We start from the raw sequence: 21,496 nt of genomic DNA, 5'->3' as shown, positions 1-21,496 counted from the left end.
CTCCCCCGTTTCCCCACTCTCCCCCTCTCCCAATCCTGATCTGGATCGGGATATTTCCCCCACCCTCGATCGCCGACACCCGAACCTCACCGCTCCCGATGCCGCGATGCCGCCGCCTGGCGCGTCCCGCCGCCACCTTGCCCCAGAACCGCCCTCGTCACGTCGGACCGCGCCGTCCCCACATCTTCCTCGCGCTACTTCCTCCCCGAGCTGGACGCCGTTGCCTCACCGTCCCCGTCGCCATCGCGCGCCGTCGCCCGCTACCTTGCCGGCGTCACCTCCCCACCGGTCTGCGTTGTCCTCATCCCCTCCTCGTGCCGCTTCTCCGAGCCATGCCGCCCGTTCCCCTACTGTGTGGGTGAGGAACCCTCTCAACCCGCCCCTTTCTCTGCCCGGTCACCGCGGCCGAGCCGCGCTCACCTGTCCCTGGACCACGCGCGCGCACTCACTCTGCCACGCCGGTCCACGCCGGGCCTCGCTCACGCGCGCGCATGCCCTGGCCAGCTGCTCCCCGTATCGTCTGCCTTCTGTTGCCGTCGGCCGCCGTTGTATCGGTCGACACCGACCACCCCCGGTCGTGCCACCACCACCATGTGATGTGCCGCCGCGTATGTGTTCAAATGGACCCATCCGCGCCGCGAACGGCTCCCCGACGCCGTTTCCGGCGAGCTCCTATGCCGTTGTCGTGCTGTAGCTCGTCGCTGGTGCTAATCCGGTGATGTGGCTGTCGTTAGTCACTAATCCCCCATAAACATTCACTGACGCCGGGGGCCCATGCTAAACTAACCCTGCGTCAAAAACAAACCTATTAATAGACTGGAGTATGGCATGTGGGCCCTGCCAACTAATTACAGAAATTTAAAATAACTACTTGCTAAATATATGTGGCACTGACAGGTGGTCCCCAGCTGTCAGTTTGACTGGTCAATGTTGACATATTGACTGTTGAGTCAGCATCCCCCTGTCAGCCTCTATTGACTGGGCAGTTGACTTAGTCAACTGTCCCCACCTGTCAGCCTCAGGTTCACACTTTTGGGTACACTTCCTGTGTACCTATAGCATTTAAATACTAATTTAGTTTCGGATTAAATTAAATCCAAAAATTAGAAAATTATTTAAAACTTTAAAAATTAATATAAAATAATCCGTAACTCGGATGAAAATACTTTGTACATGAAAGTTGCTCAGATTGACGAGATGAATCTGAATAAACAGTCCGTTCATCCGCCACACGTCCCTAGCATAGTGAACACGCAACTTTCCCCTTCGCTTCATCTGTCCGAAAACGTCAAACACCAGGGATACTTTTCCGGATGTTTCCCCCTTTCACCAGTATCGCTTACTACCGCGTTAGGTCACCCCTAGCACCGCGTATTGCCATGTTACGCTTTGTGATGCTTTGATTGCTCTGTTATTTATTATGTTCCCCCTCTTCTCTCCGGTAGACCTCGAGACCGATGCTGCCTCTATGATCGACTACGTCAACGACAACCCCTTCTTGCCAGAGCAACCAGGCAAGCCCCCCCTTTGATCATCCCGATATCGACCTTTTCCTTTCTCTCATGCTTGCATTAGATTTTGCTACTGTTATTGTTTGCTCCTATTCTGATGCATAGCCTACTTTTGTAACCTGCTTATTATTACCTTACCTGCTTATCCTAAACTGCTTAGTATAGGTTGGTTAGTGATCCATCAGTGACCCCCACCTTGTCCTTGTTGCCCCTGCTTCATCATCGAAGACCCGATCAACGGGATCAAAGACCAGGCCCTGGCACCGCACATCACTTCCTCTTAGTTGCTCGACACTACTGGGTTACTATCGAGTGTCGAGGGTGAGACCTCATCAGCACTTCTGATGTTAACCCGGTAGTGTAGTTATTCGGTCGTGGTCGGAGAGGGTGATTCTGCCTTAACCACTTCCGATACAACTCTATCATGCAACCCCTCAAGTGTGAACCTCGAGGGTGGATCCTCTTACATTCACCTTGATGATTACATCGAGTGGAATCCGCCGGGGGTGATTCCTCTGGTTTTCCCCTTGATGTTTGGACACACGGATACTTGGACTTTACAACTATTACTTGGAAAGGCGGGTCGACCCCGAGGGGTACCCGCGAGTGATGTGGAGACGGGTTGACCTGGAGGGTACCCGAGAGTTGAATACGAGGCGTGGCCGGGCATTCTTAGCCCTTGCCACAAGTCCTCGAGATGGGGCGACGGGGTCACATCTTTCGTGAGTCTCTGCTCGTGACCGCACTACCAACACACTAATGGTTTGGATATTTGATCTGAGGGGCATCTGGCCTGATAACACTAACCATCACATGGGCATAGTATGGGCGTTCTGCGTCGTATGCATCAGCCGAAGCTTAAAAGACGTCAGCGACTGAGCGGCGCGCGCTGGGTTGGACTGGTTACGCCTTCTCTTGTATAAGGGAGGCTAGGTCTGCTCACCGGCCGCCCACGCAACGTGCAGGAGTTCCCGGGGAGATAGCCCATGACCCCTGGGGGCATAGGTTTAGTCCGGCGTGCTTGACCTCTTTATTAAGTCTAGGTCGGGTTGCCGCGTATTGTTTGGCCGAGGCCGGGCATGACCCAGGAAAGTGTGTCCGGCCGGAGTTAATCGAGCGTGGTGGGTAAGTTGGTGCACCCCTGCAGGGAAGAAAACATCTATCGATAGCCTGTCCTACGGTAACAGACACTCAGAGTTGTATCCCGATCGATATAACTAGAACTGGATACTTGAGGTGATAACTGGATAGTATGGCTCTGGGATTGCTTTCTCGCAGGGAGTCGATAAAGGATCTCTAGCCGAGGTTGATAACACTATTGCTACTTTACTTTATGCTACTCTACTCTCTCTTGTTTGCTGCAAGATGGTGGCTTCTAGAAGATGCTAGTCTTCGATAGGACTAGGCCTTCTCTCTATTCTGGCATTTCTGCAGCCCAGTCCACATATACAACCTTCCTTTGATAATGTTGCATATGTAGTGTAGATACTTGCTTGCGAGTACTTTGGGTGAGTACTCACGGTTGCTTTGCTCCCCCTTTTTCCCCTTTCTTTTTCTTTTTGGTTGATGCAACCAGATGTCGGAGGCCAGGAGCCAGATGCCACCGCCGGTGCCTACTATCACGTGACGGACGCCGATGACCAGGAGTAGTTAGGAGGCTACTAGGCAGGAGGCCTTGCCTTTTTGATCATGTTGCTTTTGTGCTAGCCTTCTTAAGGCAAACTTGTCTAACTCATGTCTGTACTCAGATATTGTTGCTTCCACTGACTCTTGTGTATTCGAGCTTATGTATTCGAGCCCTCGACGCCCATGGCTTGTAATATAAAGCTTGTATTATTTTAATTTGTGTCTAGAGTTGTGTTGTGATATCTTCCCGTGAGTCATTGATCTTGATCGTACACATTCGTGTGTATGATTAGTGTACGATTGAATCGAGGGCTTTACAATAGCTATGCGTGTGCATCGTGCATGCGGCCGCTAGCGTAGCTAGCTAGATGTGTGTAACGTGGATGCATGGATGCATGGAGCTGTTGGGGAGCCCCGCGTCGTGTGTGGACGCGGGCGGGCTGATCGGATCAGAGTCGTGCAGCCGAAGCAAGGTGGGCAGCTTGCGTTCATGTGGGTTATGCATGCGTGGGTGTTGCATTACCTCGTGTATAAAGATTGGACGATGCAGTCACTGGGTTTGTGCTTTGGAAAGTAAAAACGGGGTTGTGTTTGGCCGGGTGAAAACTCCAGTGTACCCTATTCTTTCTTCTACCTCCAGTCCCGCGTGAGAGAGAGGAGAGCGGCAACAACATGGATCGGGTTATCTGGATAGGGAGGAAAGAAGAAAGATTCATGTGGTCCTAGAGGTAGGAGAAGATTATGGACCGTGATTTACAAAGAAAAGATTCTTACCAAATAAGAGATTCATGATAGGATTAACAAAGGAATGTAAAATTGTGGTGATTGGATGGTAATGTGGAAAAAGGAATGAAAATTAAGGTGAATGAATCGTTATTTTCCTAAAAGGTGGGACAACTTATCTTATAGGTTGGTGTGGACCCAAAAAACCGGTGGAGTGGACGTCTCAGCAAAAAAATCGAGCGTGGAAGGAGGGGACGAATATAGATGAGCGAAATAGTTTTTTATGGGAGAGGAAACCTTATCTCTACTCCTAATGGAGCACTTGGCAGCCTGGTATGGTTTATTTTTGTCCGTTTTTTTCGTCCCACCTCCCACCACCCCTCCCATCGATTTTCCTCTTTTCTCGTCTAGCCGGGAATACCCAACGTATTTATGGTAATGAATCACAATTAATCCACGTACGTAAGGATATAAACTATAGTAACTAGATGATTCCCCGCGCGTTGCTGCAGGAAATTTTGCCTAAATTTGATGTTATGTGTTGTTAAGGAAGATCAATCCTCCTACTTATATGATTCAAGTTTAGACAAAGAGATGAACAATCAATTACCGCATAACCAACCGGTTAAAGTTTTCCAATACGCTACCATTGAGCAGGTGCCAACCTTTTGAATAAAAAATAGCTGCCTAATTCTCATGTTTTCATCCATTCCTTAAAGGAGAATTTGAAACAAAGTGAGTAATAGAGAAAATTTGAAAGACCGCACTCGTCTGAAATTTTAAATCTCATAATATGTATAATCATTTCCATGTACATCTTCATCCATGCTTGAGTGGAGAACTGTCAAGTTGAACATGTTGCATGTTAGGAAACTACATAATCAAGACAAAAGCAACATGTGAACATCAAGATACTTTTGTTATTTAGAGAAGATACATTTATCTTACATTAAAATCAATTAGTATTAGAATAACTTTTGGATTTCACAAAGTAATTTCACCAAACATCTTTAGCAATATACGATAGTAAGACGTTGCAAAATGTGATCCTAAAAAGGGAATGGAAGAATAGGAGTTGCGAGTGGATGATAGCATTGCCTTCCCCAATGGCTCAGTAACACAGCTGATAACATCTAGGATTTCGCTCAACCCGGCCAATTCCCTCGACCCGGCTGAACTCTCCAACCCGGCCAAGCTCCTCGACTCGGCCCCAACAACCAGCTCAAGGCGACCGAACCCAGCACACCAAGACTTCCCCAACAAGCTAACTCTGCCCTTGGCGTGTTCCTCAACCCAGCCACGGGTCAGCTCCCGTCCCGTCCAGGCCGTACGATGGGACGAGCCTCCATCTACTGATAACCGAGGCAACAGTGCTCCGCCCATGCCTCTGGTCAGCCGGAGCGTGGCAACAATGCCCCTCATCTACCCACTAACCGGGGCCAGCCTGGCAACAGTGCCCTTGTCATCACTGCTGGCGCCAGCAAGCGACGACCTGACGGAGCGCCACTGTACCCGACTCAACCCGGCCACTCCCAGACGATCATCAAGACGGCGCACAGTGCCCCTAAGCAAGCAAGCCCCGCACCTAGGAGAACCTGGCGAGCCCTGACACCCGGCGGGTCTCAGCTCTGGGTTCCCAGACACTAACAACCCGGCGCTATGGCCTTGTAACATTACCATTGTACCCCTGGGGGGTTGGCCTATAAAACCCACCAGGAGCCCTCATACATACGGGCAAGCATGAAGCACACAGAGAAATAGCCAACCGATTAGTAGAGCACACAAACACACAAAGGGAGCAGGAGCAGCCTAAGCCCTGGCCAGCATTCCTCCTTCATCTGAACAGCTCTAGGAGCAACTCTGTACTGTTGTATACCAACTACACTCGGCAGGACTAGGGGTGTTATCTACCCGGAGAGCCCCGAACCTGGGTATGTCTTCCGTCCCGCGCTCGCTCATGCCGACCGTGCCTCTAGAGCCCACCAGTGCCCTCGAGCCTCCTCCTCTCTTTAGCCATCCCTGGGCATCTGCCGTGCGCCCACCACGACAGTTGGCGCCCACCGTGGGGCAGCTCGAGGTCCTGGCCGGGAGCATGCTTCAGACGGGGCTCCTCTCCCACTCCGACGAGCCCGTCGAGCTGGCGGACGACATCATTGACGCGCTCGCCGCCTCCTTCACCGCATTGCGCATCTCCGATGCGCCGGCGGCCGACGAGTAGCCCAGCGAGGTACTTGACTTTTACGATTCCCCTATCTCCCTTGGCGGCGGCGCTCCCGCCGAGGCAATGGACATCCACGTGGAGGTCTTCGTCACCGGCACCAACACCTCTTCCTCGTCGAGCGCGGCAAGGAAGGTCGCCAAAGCCAAGGCCGCAGCGGGTCGGGCCGCCTCCCCCAACCCGTTGCACGCCATGATGCAGAGCCTTCGCGTCCCCATCAGCACCGACATTGACGCCTCCAACATCGCCGAGGCCCGGGCTCGGCTCGAGGAGGACCGACAGCGCCCGCTGGACCTGGCCGAGACGCTCGCCGCCACACAGCTCGCCTGGATTCCGCTTAGCTGGAGCGTAACACCGCCTACGGCTTCACGCCTGCAGCGATCGAGCCAAGCCGGGTCGCCGATGTGCGAGCCCGGGGCGGCGCGATCGGTTGCGCCTTCAGCGCCATCCCGCCCATCTACGAGAGTCCCGTGAAGAACTTGCGCGCCGCCCAGGCGGCTGCAGTCGGCCTGGACCAGCTCGCAGGCGAGGAGCTGAGGGATTGCCTGAAGCGGGTGAACGACCTCCTTGACGCGGCCAACGCGCAGCAATACTGCCTCAACCAACTCGCCAAGCCGACAGGGTCCGGCTCTGTCTGCGCTGGCGAACCCGGCGATCATGAGCACACGGCGTCCTTACCACCCGACGAGGCGCACTCCGGCCGCACCCGACCCGCCGCGACCCCGCCCCGATGACCGCCGGCGGCTTAGGCGACGAGCCGGCCCTTAAAACCCGGTGCAGACCCGACCAACCTGGTCGGCGTTCGGCTCCAACCGACCTGGCCGCCTGCGGTCCGGTCGGCAGCCGACTCGGCGCACACGCCATCGACGACATCGATGCTTGCCACCGCCTCGACCGGCTCGCTTTCTCCTTGGAGGTGGAGGAGAGCGGCGCCGTCGGGCCGATGTGTTTCGGTCCACGCATTCGGCATGAGCCCTTTCCCAAAGGGTTCACGCTCCCCGCGACACCCCCAAGTACAACGGGACTATGAAGCCGGAGGACTAGCTCACCGACTACACCACCGCCATCGGCATCGCAAGCGGCAACCACCGACTCGTGGTGCACTACGCACTGCTCATGCTCTAGGGGTCGGCCCACACCTGGTTGAATAGCCTGCCGGTGGGCAGCGTCAACACGTGGGTCGACTTCGAACAGGCTTTTGTCCGCAACTTCATAGGGACATACCGGCGACTCGGCCGCCCCAGCCTGCTCGCCATGTGCGTGCAGGGGCCGGCGAAAACTGGCCGCGAGTACCTTGCACGCTGGACCGAGCTCCGGAATAGCTGTGAGGGCATCCACGAAGTCTAAGTGATCCAGTATTTTGTCAACGGGTGTCGGGATGGCATCCTCCTTAAACACAAGGTCTTACGCTCTGAGCCGGCCACCATGGTCGCGCTCATGGTGACGGCGGATAAGTACGCCAACGCCGACTCCGCCATGAAGATCCAGGTGGCGCTGGATGAAGCCGGCAAAGCAAAGCCGGTTCCCCTTCCGAAGCCGGCCGGCGAAGGCAGCCGACAGCAGCACCACCAGCAGAACAACAAGTGCAAGGCCGACCAGCCGGCTCAGCGCTACGAAAACCGGCTCGTCGTGGCCACCGAGCAGGTACCCACGACCGTCCCGGCAGCCAAGCGTCGGCAGACCGGCAAGATGGCATGGCAACCCGCCATGAGCTTCGAAGAGATGCTCGACGCCTCCTGCAAGCACCACAGCGGTGCAAGGCCGTCCACGAACACGCTTTGGCAGTGCGCCATCACCAAGCGCATAATGAGGGGTGACGTCCCGCCTCCTCCGGCTCCGGCTCTGGGAGCGGGTCAGCCGCCTCCACCTCCTCCTCCACCCTCGGCTGGCGGTGCGATGCGCGATGACGTCTACCCGAATCAGAACAAGGCCTATGTCGTCTTCACTAGCCTGGCGGCGACAAGCGCAGCGAGCGTCTCCTTTGGTAGGAGGTGAACACCGTCGTACCGTCCAAGCCGGAGTACATGCATTGGTCAGATTGCCCGGTCACATGGACCCGAGAAGACCACCCAACCGTCATGCCGAACCCAGCTGGCTACGCCCTCGTCCTCAACCCCACTATCTTCGCACCTCGATGCATGTGCAAGTTCTCCCGAGTCCTCATCGACGGCGGCAGCAGCATCAGCATCCTCTACCGTGACATCATGACCAAGCTCGACCTCGAGGCCAAAGACCTGGAGCTGACCCGGACGGTCTTCCACGGCATCGTTCCCGGCCTCTCCTGCTCTCTGATTGGCCGGGTCCGGCTCGACGTCCTGTTCGACGACAGCAACCACTTCCAGCGCGAGACGATCTGGTTCGAGGTGGTGGACCTGTCCAGCGTGTACCATGCGCTGCTGGGCCGGCCCGCGCTCGCCAAGTTCATGGCGGTCCCCCACTACGCTTACCTAAAGATGAAGCTGTCGGGTCCGAAGGGCCTCATCACCATCACCGGCGACTACCGCAAGTCCCTGGAGTGCGCCCGAGACGGTGCCAGGCTGGCCGAGTCGCTGGTCATAGCCGAGGAGCGGCGCCAACTCGACCGGGTCGTCGCCCTGGCCAGTGAGACATCAGCCGTGCCGATCCCGACCAAGGAGCCGGCTGACGAGGCCGCCTTCAAGCCCTCCAAGGAAACCAAGAAAGTGAAGCTGAACCCGGAAGACCCCAGCTGCAGCAAGTACGTTGTCATAGGCGCCCACCTCGACAGCAAATAGGAAGGCGAGCTCGTTGACTTCCTCCGTGATAATCGGGATATTTTTGCATGGACCCCAATGGACATGTCGGGTATCCCGAGAAAGTACGCCGAGCACAAACTCCACGTCCGCAAGGACTCCAAGCCTGTCTGCCAACCCCTACGACGTTTCTCCGAAGAGAAGAGAAGAACCATCGGTGAAGAGGTCGCCAAGCTTTTGACGGCCGGCTTCATCATGGAAGCGTTCCACCCCGAGTGGCTGGCCAACCCAGTCCTTGTCCTGAAAAAGAACAACACCTGGCGCATGTGCATCAACTACACTAGCCTGAACAAGGCCTGTCCCAAGGATCCGTTCGCCCTCCCGCGGATCGACTAAGTCATCGACTCAACCGCCTGGTGTGATCTCCTGTCCTTCATGGATGCTTACTTCGGCTACCACCAGATAAAGATGGACCCGACCAATGCCCTGAAGACGTCCTTCATCACGCCCTTTGGGGCATATTGCTACATCACCATGTCATTTGGCCTGAAGAACGCCGGTGCCACCTTCCAGCGCTACATGCAGAAATGCTTGCTACCTCAACTCTGCCGCAACATCCACGTTTACGTGGACGACATCATGGTGAAGACCAAGCAGCACCTCACGCTCCTCGAAGACCTGAAGGAGACATTCGCCAACCTGCGCGAGTACAAAGTCAAGCTCAACCCGTAGAAGTGCGTTTTCGGCGTCCCGGCCGGAAAACAACTCGGCTTCCTCGTCTCGGAGCGCGGCATTGAGGCAAACCCAGAGAAGATCAAGGCCATCGAGCGCATGCGCAAGCCAGCTCGGTTGCGCGATGTCCAGAACTTCGCCGACTGCTTGGCCTCGGTCAGCCGGTTTCTCAGCCGGCTGGGCGAGAGGGCCTTACCCCTGTATCAGCTGATGAAGAAGATAACACCATTCAAATGGAATGACCAGCCGGACAAGGCTTTCCAGGATCTCAAGCGCATGCTCAAAACCGCACCGGTCCTGGCCGCGCCGGCCGAGAAGGATCTGCTATTGCTCTACATTGTCGCGACCACGCAGTCAGTCAGTACAGTGATGGTGGTCGAGCGACCAGAGAAGGGCAAGATCCAAGCCGTCCAGCGCTCGGTCTACTACCTGAGCGAGGTGCTCTCCGCCTCCAAGCAAAACTACCTGCACTACCAAAAGATGTGTTAAAGCGTGTACTTCACCGCCAAGAAATTGAAGCAGTACTTCCAAGAGCATGTTATCACCGTGGTCAGCATGGCCCCCCTCGGCGAGATCATCGGGTGCCGGGACGCCTCTGGCCGGGTCGCCAAGTGGGCGCTCGAGCTAGCTGGCCACACCATGCTCTACGAGCCTCGCACCATGATCAAGTCCCAGGCCCTGGCTGACTTCCTCATCGACTGGACCGAGACCCAGTACCTGCCGCCGCCGCCGGACTCGACGCCCTGGCGCATGCACTTCGGCGGCTCCAAGATGCATCTTAGCCTAGGGGTCGGCATTTTGCTGTCTTCCTCGAAGGGTGACCAACTTCGCTACGCGCTCCAGATCCACTTCACCGCCTCCAACAATGTCGCCGAGTACGAAGCCCTTGTGCATGGCCTCCGGCTTGCCAAGGAACTCGGCATCCGGCACATCCTATGCTAGGGCGACTCGGATCTGGTGGTGCAGCAGTGCTCTGGCGAGCGGGACGCCTGCGACCCCAACATGGCAAGCTACCGCTTCCTCGTCCAGAAGTTGTCCGAATTCTTCATCTGCTGCAAGTTCCTCCACATCCCGCGCGCGGAAAATGAGGCGGCCGACACGCTCGCCAAGATCGCCTCGTCCCGGCAGTCCATCCCGTCCGGCGTCTCCCTCGAGCACCTGCACAAGCCGTCCGTCAAGCCGTCTCCGAACTCCGAGTCCATCTACGTTCCAGACAACAAGGTTGTGCCTCAACCCGGCCCGGGGATTTCTGAACCCGGCCCGGGGACTGCCGAACCCGGCCCGGGGACTGCCGAACCCGGCCCGGGGACTGCCGAACCCGGCCTAGGGACTGCCGAACCCGGCCCGGGGGCTGAAGCCCTTGACCCGGCCACCGTCGCCCTTGACTCAGACGCTGCCATCCCTGGCCCGGGGGCCGCCCAACCCGGCCCGAGGGCTGCCGTCCCAGAACCCGCCCTGGTGGCCGTCTTTGTCGTGGTGACGGCCCTATATTGGGCCCTGCCCATCTTGGAGTTCCTGGAAGGCGGGGTCCTCCCCATGGATGAGACCGAAGCCCGACAAGTGCAGCGCCGGGCGTCCACCTACAGCATCATTAACAACGAGCTCGTCAAGCGCAGCTCCACCGACGTGTTCCAACGCTGCATCGAGCAGGACCAAGGCATTGAGATCCTCCCTGACATCCACCAGGGCGAGTGCGGGCATCACGCCGCCTCACGGTCCCTAGTGGACAGGGCTTTCTTCCATGGTTTCTACCGGCCTACGGCCCTCCAAGACGCCGAGTCACTTGTCCTCAAGTGCGAGGGATGCCAGCGCTTTAGCAAGCGCAGCCACCAGCCGACGTCAGCACTCTGGACCATCCCGATCACCTGGCCCTTCGCGGTCTGGGGACTCGACATGGTGGGGCCCTTCAAAACCGCCCGAGGCGGCATGATGCATTTGCTGGTGGCGCTGGACAAGTTCATCAAGTGGATCGAAGCAGGGCCAATCAAGAAGTTGGACGGGCCGACGGCCATCTGGTTCATCAAAGACATCGTGGTATGCTACGGCACACCAAACAGCATCATCACGGACAACAGCACCAACTTCACCAAGGGCGCGCTCACGCAATACTCCTCCGTCTCCAGCATCCGCCTCGACCTGGCTTCCGTTGCACACCCGCAGTCCAACGGGTAGGTCGAGCGGGCCAACGGCCTCATCCTATCCGGCATCAAGCCGTGGCTCATGAGCCGCTCATCCACTCACCCGGTAGCTGGCTCGATGAGTTGTCGGCCATCCTCTGGAGTTTCCGCGCCATGCCAAACCGGTTGATCGGGTTCACCCCATTCTTCCTTGTTTATGGAGCCGAAGCCGTTAACCCGACCAACGTCGAGTTCGACTCGCCGCGTGTCGTGATGAACACCGAAGCCGAAGCCAAGGAAGCCCGCGAAGATGGCGTCGACCTACTCGAAGAAGCGCGCCTCCTGGTGCTAAGCCATTCAGCCATCTACCAGCAAGGCCTGAGGCACTACCACAGCAAGAAGATCAAGCCCCTCGCATTCCGCGAGGGGGACCTCGTCCTCCGACTCATCCAAGAGCAAGCCGGCCAGCACAAGCTGTCCACTCCATGGGAGGGCCCATTCATCGTCAGTAGGGCCTTGTGCGATCGCAACGTCTACTACCTCATCGACGCCCGCAAGTCAAACAAGTGCAAGAGAGACACCGCCGGTGAAGAAACAACCCGACCGTGGAACGCGGAACTCCTCCTCCCGTTTTACAGTTAGTTGTATGCACGTATGTATCACTGCCTTTTGTAATCGCATGAAACTATGGAGTCCCCGAACGACGCTCGAGGGCTGCCCTTTTCCGACCAAGTTATTGTGTCTCCTACATTTGCGCATCACCTTGCTCTTAAACCCGACCACCGGTCCGACATGCTCGACCCGGGGGCTCGGGGACTGGTCGGCTTGGTCACCACCTGCCACCTTCCTTGGTGATTTCTGACGCGTTAAGGATGCCGCGGCCCCCCACTTCTCCCTAGGCCACAGAACCGGCTTCGGCTGTCGGCTGGCAAGCACAACGGTCCAGAGCACCAGCACGCCTCAAACACTAAGTCAAGGATCACCGGGTGGCCCAACCCGGCCTACCACTTTAAGTGGCCGCACGACCTGCTACCCGCCAGCCGGCCCAGTGGGTGTTCCGCTCGCGCTCAATATTTTGAAAGCCTAAGTACTGCGCGCTCCTCTCAAAGACCAAACTCCTTGTCATGGACCGGAGCCTCAGCCGTCAGACTCGCGGCGGGGGGGGAGGTTCGAGAGAGGAAGGTCGCAAGAAAACGGCTCAAAAAGCGAAAAGAAAAAGCACAGGCATCCAAGGCCTGAGTTCATTACACCCGAATACCCCCAGTGGGTGGGTGGACCTGCTACCTAACCGAAATCTTCGGTAAGATATGACAGAACAGCTACCCGAAGACTCCCAGCTGATGGATCCCCCTTGACGGCCTCCGGGTCCGCCGAAGTACCGGTATCCTCCTCCTCGGCACCCCCATCGAGGTAGACATCCGTCTCCTCGGAGCTACCCTCTGGGTCATGCAAAAGCAGGCCATAGTCGTCGCTAGGCACGACTCCGCAATCTTCCGCCCGCTCCGGGTCGAACTCGTCGTGGAAGGCGAACCCGGTGATATAGCTGGCTCGGGCAGCGATCCGTCCAGCCTGCGCCTACAGCAGATCCTCCGAGCCGGCCTGCTGGCTCATCAACGCATCCAGCTGCAGGTCCGGGTGCCAGGACAACGCAAACCTGAGTGCCATCTCGGCGCCAGCACAAGCGGCAGAAACGCGCCACTCATGGAGCCGGTCCGGCCCCATCTCCAACCACCACGCCAGCCACGTGAAGCTGTTCGGCGCGACGGAGCCCGGCCACAGGGTCGCCGTCATTGCTGCGTCAGCCTGAGAGAGTTGCCTCATCTGCTCGCCCAAGACTCACAACGAGCCTCAGCGACGGTCATGATCTCCGGGGAAGTCCAAGCCACCTGTGGGTCGGTCCTAGAGCCAACGACCCCCAGTAGGTCGCGCTGAAAGCGGATGGCTTCCTCTGCCAGCTGGCGCTTCTCCGGGAAGGCCCCTGCCAGGAAGCAAAGAAAATCAGGAAAAGTCACCAAGGACAAGGGTCTGGGATCCCAACCCGGCAGAACTCAAGAAAAGCACTTACTGGAGAAGGACTCTTCCAGGTGCTGTGCTTCAAGCAATGTACCGTGCCACTCCCGAGCAATGGTGCGGTCATGCTCCTGGAGCGTCTTCTCTAAGTCGGCCACCTTGGCAAGGGACACCTTCAGCTCGGCGTCCTTGTCCTCGGTCGCCTTCTCGGATGCCTCACGATGGCGGGTCTTCCCTTGACGGGCCTCCTCCGCCGCGGCCATCAGCCCCTTCAGACGCTCCACCTCGGCCTAGAGATGGCCCTTGTCGTCTGCCAGCTTGCCGCATTGCTGGTCCACCTCGGCCAGGGCCCACTGCGCCTCCACAACCTTGGCGGCTTCCGCCTTGAGGCGCTCCACCTCGGCCTCAAGACGGCTCTTGTCGCCCGCCAGCTGCTCCTACAGTCGTCTGGCTTCGACGAGTGCCCGCCGGGCTACCACCGCCTCCGCCTTCGCATGCGCCTCCTCGGCTCCAAGCCGGCCGGCATCAGCGACAAGCCGGTCGTAGTGGAGGCCGACCCAAAACAGTCGGGTCTTCCAAGACAGCACCTCGGCTACAAGAAGAAGATTCAGAAACAAAGGACCAATTTTAAGATTTGACCCAGCTGCTACGCAGTTGACCCGAATCTAGGGGGCTACACCCAGTGGGTGCGCTAGCGCCCCCCCCCCCACTAAAACAAAGCACAAGAAATATACCTGCGACGACGCGGAGCTCTTCCTCCTTGGCAGCTAGCTGCTCCTTGAGCTGTCGGTACTTGCCCAGGAGCCGGACGAAGGCGCTGACCCGATAGGAATCCAGGTGCTACAAAAAGGCAACAATCAGCACAAGACAAAATTTTAAGATTCGACCCAACTACTATGTAGTTGGCCCAAACCTCAGGGGCTACACCCAGTGGGTGTGCTAGCGCGCCCCCACAAAGAAGAAGCCACAGAAGAGGAAAAAGCAGAAGACAAGGAAAAGAACTTACCAGCATGATGCGCTCCAGCTCCCGCGTCTGCTCCACCTCGGCCTAGGCGAAGGCCTGGATCCGGTTCGTCCGCCATCGCAGACGGCGGCTAACGACATCCATCACCACCTCCTCCTGGGTCTGGGGCCCAAAGACCTCGCCGGTCGCGCCCCCTGGCCTGGGTACCAGGGCATGCTCTCCGCTGGCCACTACCCCCACGGCCGGCGTCTCCTCCAACGCCCCCTCCAGCGCCACCGCCGGCTCGACGACCGGGGTGGCCTGCGGAGCCACCACCAGCGGTGCCTCGCTCGCCGACGCTCGAGGCATCCCCTGTGGCGCCACCTCCAAGACGGCATCGTCGCCGCCTCCTTCGACCCCCGCCCGCTCAACCGTGTCAGTCTGCGGCGGGGTGTCGTCCCCAACAACCACGACCTCTCGGTCGAGGTCCATCACCTCCGCACAGCCTCCTTGGCCGCGCTCCCCCGCCACCGACAGCTCGAAGACCGTCGCCACCACCACCATCCCCACTGGCATCTCCAGCCACGCCGGCTCCTCGCCGGCTCGCGCCAACGTCGCCGCGGTTTTGGTCCAAGCCTGGACCGATGCCGCCTCCAGCTCCGCCTCGGCCCTGTTCCGATCCCGCCAGGACAAGCCTTCTGTGTCGGCCGGGTCCAGGCCAAGAACCGGATCCGCCGGCTCCTGCTCCTTGTCTCGATCGGCGGCGGCGGACCGGATCCTCTGGAATGCGGCGCCCTCGGTGGATGCAGCGTCTGTCGCCGCCCTCGCCAGCGATATCAGCGACCTGAAGTTCAAGACAAAGTAAAAAAAACAAGTAGGGCCGCTCGGCCACTCGGATGCAAGCCAAAGAGAAACTTACCCCAATAGCACCAGAACGGCGGGCCTCGCCGGCCTCTCCTGCAGAGCACCGCACCTCCTCTTGGCGGCCGGCCTTGCGCCCCCGTCCGGGTTCGCCGCGCTTCACGACCGGGGATCACGGCGCGACGTTGTCCTTCCCGTGCGGTCGGATCGGTGCCGGTGGCCCCCGTGACGACCCGGCGTCGCCCGCACCCACCGCCTCCTCCGCCCAGCGCCACTACATCAACGGCTCGCGTCAGCCTTGCCCGCGCCGCGTCGCACCCAGCAACTCAAGGAATATGAAAAACAAAGCTTACCCGTGTGGCGCCCTACACCGATGTCGGCCGCCGCCTCCTCCCCTCCGCATGGGCCGCGGGCTCCTCCGACTCAGCCTGCACCACCTGCGACGGCCCGGGCGTAAGGATGCGGATGGCGTTCAGAAGCACATCCTGCGTCGCATCGGAGAGAATAAGAAGATGTGCAGCGGCAAAGTTTGGAGACCAGGGACTCACCCTGGGCGCCAAATTTGCGTGGTTGTACGGCGGCTTGCCGAACTGCCAGTCGTCCCGCAGCGTAGCCTCGGAGATGTCGTTGACCCGGCGCGCAACCTGGTCCACCCCCAGGCACATGACCGACATGCGGTTGGGATCCTGAAGACCGGTCATCTGACCGATGAGGCAGTTCTATCGCTGTAGTGACAGGACCCGGCGCATGATCAAGGCGGCGATGAGGTCAGTGTCGGAGAGCCTCTTTCGCGCCCTCATCTCTGACACACGCTCGCAGAGGTTGAGTATCTCCTGCGATGGGTGCCTGGGTAATAAGCCCAGTTTTGCTTCGCCCACAGTGGCGCGTTGACGAAGGGTGGCAAGTTGATACGGTCTGCACTGAGGTTGCGAACGTAAAAGAAAGAATTCGGCCATTTCTTGGCAGAATCCGCCAGCGGAATCTTGGGGCAATCAGCACCCGAACGCTTCGAGATAACGGCGGCCCCACAGTCAGACATCTCCCCGGCTCTCGGCCTCTGCTGCTTCAAAGAGAAGAAGCGCACCCAGAGATCGATCGAAGGCTCGACCCCCAGGTACCCCTCGCAGAGGGCGACGAAGCCCGAGAGCTGCATGATGGCGCCGGCGCCAAGATGATGGGGCTGGAGCCCGAAGAACTCCAAGAAGCCGCAAAAGAAGGCGCTCATAGGAAGGCCAAACCCACGCTTGAAGTGGGGGAAGAAGACCACGCGCTCCGTACCCTCGGGTCGTGGTTCTCGCTCGCCCTTCGGCAGGCGCGCGGCAACCTCCGTCTCCCCCGGCAAGCACCTGGTGGTGCGAAGGTAGGCAATGTCGTCGAGAGTGACGGTCGAGCCCATCCACGAGCCCGATGGCAGCGCCATCGATGGAGATGAAAAATAAAGAAGGAAGGTGAACGACGATCGAGCTCTGCTCAAAACAACAGGGGTCACAGCACGGCGGTCGCAAGAGGCAGAGAGAGGATGAAGAGGCAGGGGGCGCGGGTGAGAATGTTGTCTGCCGCCCACCTCGCCCCAGTTTATAAGCCCGAGTTCGAAACATGGGGAAGTGGGATCGTTTGCGCCCGCCCTTCCCACTTCCCCGCAATAAGTGCGCACGTACGCACACAATAACTGCAGGGGGGAGAGCAACCGACTTGCGGACACCGCAATAAATCCGCGTCCATGGGCCAAGGGCGCGCGACGGCATGCCCCAGTGCGTCGCCCAGTCCTGTCACGCGTGTGGCCTGTCAGGCCCCTCCGGCTTCCAGGCGCCACGTGGCACCCACGCGAAGCCCAAGGGATCGCCTCAAGATTCGACGGACCCTCCGGTTTCCCGCTGCTGCCGGGATGCTGCGATCCGGTTTTCGGAAACTGGCACACAGTGGGTGTTGCCGGACCGGGCGGTCGCAAGATTCACCTCCTCAGGGGGGGAACTGTGAAGGCCCTCCCATCCGAAGACGGCGGACCTTCACAACTTCGGGGACTACTGTCAGGGGGATGAACCCCGGGCAGGCAACGGAACCCGGATCCTTTTAAAAAAACAACGGGGTCAGCATTGCCCTCAAGCCACCTCACGCTTGGCCGGGTCGCTCAACCCGGCCAAGCCCCTCGACCCGGCCGAACTCTCCAACCCGGCCAAACTCCTCGACTCGGCCCCAACAACCAGCTCAAGGCGGCCGAACCCATCACACCAAGACTTCCCCAACAAGCCAGCTCCGCTCTTCGCGTGTTCCTCAACCCAGCCACGGATCAGCTCCTGTCCCATCCAGGCCGTAAGATGGGACGAGCCTCCATCTACTGATGACCGAGGCAACACTGCTCTGCCCATGCCTCTGGTCAGCCGGAGCGTGGCAACAGTGCCCCTCACCTACCCGCTAACCGGGATCGGCGTGGCAACAGTGCCCCCGTCGTCACTGCTGACGCCAACAAGCGGCGACCTGGCGGAGCACCACTGTACCCGACTCAACCCGGCCACTCCAAGACGATCGACAAGACGGCGCACAGTGCCCCTAAGCAAGCGGGGGTCGCACCTAGGAGAACCCGGTGAGCCCTGGCACCCGGCGGGTCCCAGCTCTGGGTTCCCAGACACTGTCAACCTGGCCCTACGGCCTTTTAACATTACCATTGTACCCCTGGGGGGTTGGCCTATAAAACCCCCCAGGAGCCCTCATGCATACGGGCAAGCAGGAAGCACGCAGAGAAGTAGCCAACCGATTAGTAGAGCACACAAACACACACAGGGAGCAGGAGCAGCCTAAGCCCTGGCCAGCCTTCCTCCTTCCTCCGAACAGCTCTAGGAGCAACTCTGTACTATTGCATATCAACCACACTCGGCAGGACTAGGGGTGTTATCTCTCCGGAGAGCCCCGAACCTGGGTATGTATTGCGTCCCATGCTCGCTCATGCCGACCTCGCCTCTGGGGCCCACCAGTGCCCTCGAGCCTCCTCCTCTCTTTAGCCATCCCTTGGCATCTGCCGTGCGACCACCACAACAGAGATTTTTTTTTTTTGAGAACTAATGCATACACCGCAGATGATTCAAGGTTTTCCTCATCCCATTATCATTTTTTTGGCAATTCAATCATTATTCAAGGTTTGAATAAGGATATTGATTATCCATAGTTTGGTTATGTTCACATCAACTTTCCAGGGAGCCGTACACATTCAAAATAAGAAGAAATGAAATATCACCCAACTATTAAGTGTTTCTATATACCCTTACACATTTGTAATACATTAGTGGAGTTCACCAATCGGGAGAACGTGTTGCATCACTCCCGGTAATCTATTTAACTGATATATTAGCACTTCGGATTTTATTGGGAAGCTCCAAAAAAAGTTCAATGCACATGATCAGTGTGAAAGGAATACCACTAAGCAGAACTTCTGACGCATTAAATTCTTTGTAGTACATAGTGTGAGGATGCTCTAGGACTAGCGGGAAAATCTCTTTGCTATTGCAATGCAAAGTGCATCTCATATCTGAAGAAATATACATTTTGCTTTTTACATCTAGTTGCCCCCAACCCCGTCAACGCCGTCATCATAGTTCTTCGTAACAACCATACAACAAACTAAGTGGCCACCTACTCCGCCAAGTATATGTCCTCCTCCCCTCTATCTCTTTATCTTTCACAGAGATATGACAAACAGTAAAGTAGCATCATCGTTCTCCAAGCTTTTCGATAATGCATATTAAATATGTCTTGAGATAGAGAGAGAGGGAGGAAGAGGGAGAGAGGGGAGGGGGGAGAGAGAGACGAGGGCGAAGAAGAAAGAAGGAGGGAGACTAGCTGCCATGATGTAACAAAAATTGCCTGCGCGCCTTGCTAAGACAAGAACATTATGAAATATACCCAAACTGCAGAGAGAGGGAGGGAGGGAGAGAGAGATGCCCCAACTACACGGCTTCATATTTGAATGGGTGCTTGAATTGGAGAAGTGGAGATAGTTGGTGGAAGAAAAAGAAGAGGAGGCAGAGTGATTTGGTTGTAAAAGAAAGCCGAGAACGCCGCTTTATGTACACGAAGATCTTAAAAAAAATATTAGACAAAATTAATGTTGCTGGAAACCGAGTGGGAAAGGTAAGGTCCGATAAAAAAAAGAGAAGGATGCATTATGGTGTAGGTTTTGTGTTGGGCCTGCATATTGGGGATAACAAGGCAGATAGTTCGGACAATCACATTTCTCTCCCATATATGGTCTGGATTTGGGGGATCTCGGACTGTTTAGATGGTTGAATTTCGAGGAGCATCGAACACACGAGGATGTATGAGGTAAAAATAAGCTTTGACCTTAAAGGCGACCTTAATCAGTTGTTTGATTCATTTATATATGCATTATAGTCCGTAGCAACACGCGGACGTTCTACTACTTCTTTTTTAGGTACTAGTAGAGATTCTTCGGTCACCTAAAAATGTTTGGCCAACGCTATACTATAGCTTTTCGTAAAAAGGAAAGAAGGAAAAAAAAACACTATACTAGAGCAGCCGTAGTCTGCATATATTCAGAAAAAAGGTTGGCTCGACTGGAGCGACCATGGTTCAACTTTTTTTCATGGTAATGCATCTCTCATTTACTCCATCGGTTTTTAAATATAAGTTTTTTTTTAAGATTCCAATATAAATTACATGAATGCACATAGACATAATTTAGAATGTAGATTCACTCATTTTTCTCGGTAACTTGAAACCCCTAAAAAGACTTATATTTACGAACGGATGGAGTATATCATAAGGATCACATTACACGCCACGTATATATTGACCTGACAAAATTGAAAAGACAATAAAACGCTAGTCTTAGCACAAAAGAACATCAGCCAAGAAGTAAAATTACAAACAAGATCACAAAATTCTCTGAGTTTGACACCAACGCCCGTCTGCCTCAGACGCCACACAATAGCCATAAAAAAACATGACAGATCACCTCCACACCCAAGCTCGATGCGGCTCCATCGCTGATATGCAGCTTTGCGGACCACCAAGGTGGCTCGCTAATGACGAAACCATTACCGTTGAACGAATCAAACTGGAGTAACATCCCGAAAACGACATCGAACTCCAGATCTGCCACCCGCACATGACTAAGACATCGGAGGAGGAAATCATACCTGTCATCCAAAGACCACAGACTCATCAACAATCCACCATCTTTCAGATGTTGCCGATACAAGCCACAATCTGTATCTGATTTTGGACCACTTTCCAAGCTCCGCTCCGATGCAGGCCATGGTTCAGCTTGATCACGATTAACAAGAATGCTTTACCACATCACTACGCGGGGACTCAACTCCCCTGACGTGCAGCAGGGTGCAGGTTGGGTCACTGACATGTGGGCCATCCGGCTGACAGGCCCACGTGTCAGTGACCGAACTGCACACTGCAGTACGTCAGACGATCCCTGTCCCGCTACGCCGGCGGGTGCGCACCCACCATGTGTGTCACCAGATCTGCATGTAAATCGATTGACCACACATTTTGTTTAGTTTGACTCAAAAATAAAAAACAGTTAACTTGTATGTAGTCGTTTGTTGAAAAAAAATAACACAACACATAAGATAGACGCTCATACATACCTATATATGTTCATCCCTATGAACACATGTACACACGTGTTACCCATACGAGCACCTTCGTGAAAGTGAGCCGGCACATCATTTAAGATTGACGAGGTCCTCATAAACGTCTTTCGTAGCCGACGGGTACATTTTCTCCCACTGAACACACATCGCCGAAAGCACTAGAATAAATCTAGAAAAATGCGAGCATCAATGTCAAGTTTAAAACTTAAATCCCAGTCACTAGCGGAGCTTCGTGAGGGCAAAAGCGTGCCATGGCCCGCCCAGCCCCTGGGGTAAAAAATGCATGTAGTAGTACAGATATACAGAGGGTGTTTGGATACTCTCTAGTCATGTGACTAGTAGTAGTCAGACTAGAAGTTTTTAGTCAGACCCTGTTTGGAAGGTGACTACTACTAGTCAGCATTAAATGTCACAGTATTAAAT

Source organism: Triticum dicoccoides, chromosome 6B (assembly GCF_002162155.2).
Source record: "Triticum dicoccoides isolate Atlit2015 ecotype Zavitan chromosome 6B, WEW_v2.0, whole genome shotgun sequence".
NCBI classification, from domain to species: domain Eukaryota; kingdom Viridiplantae; phylum Streptophyta; class Magnoliopsida; order Poales; family Poaceae; genus Triticum; species Triticum dicoccoides.
The sequence above is the reverse complement of the archived record's forward strand: the minus strand, read 5'-3'. Positions refer to the sequence as shown.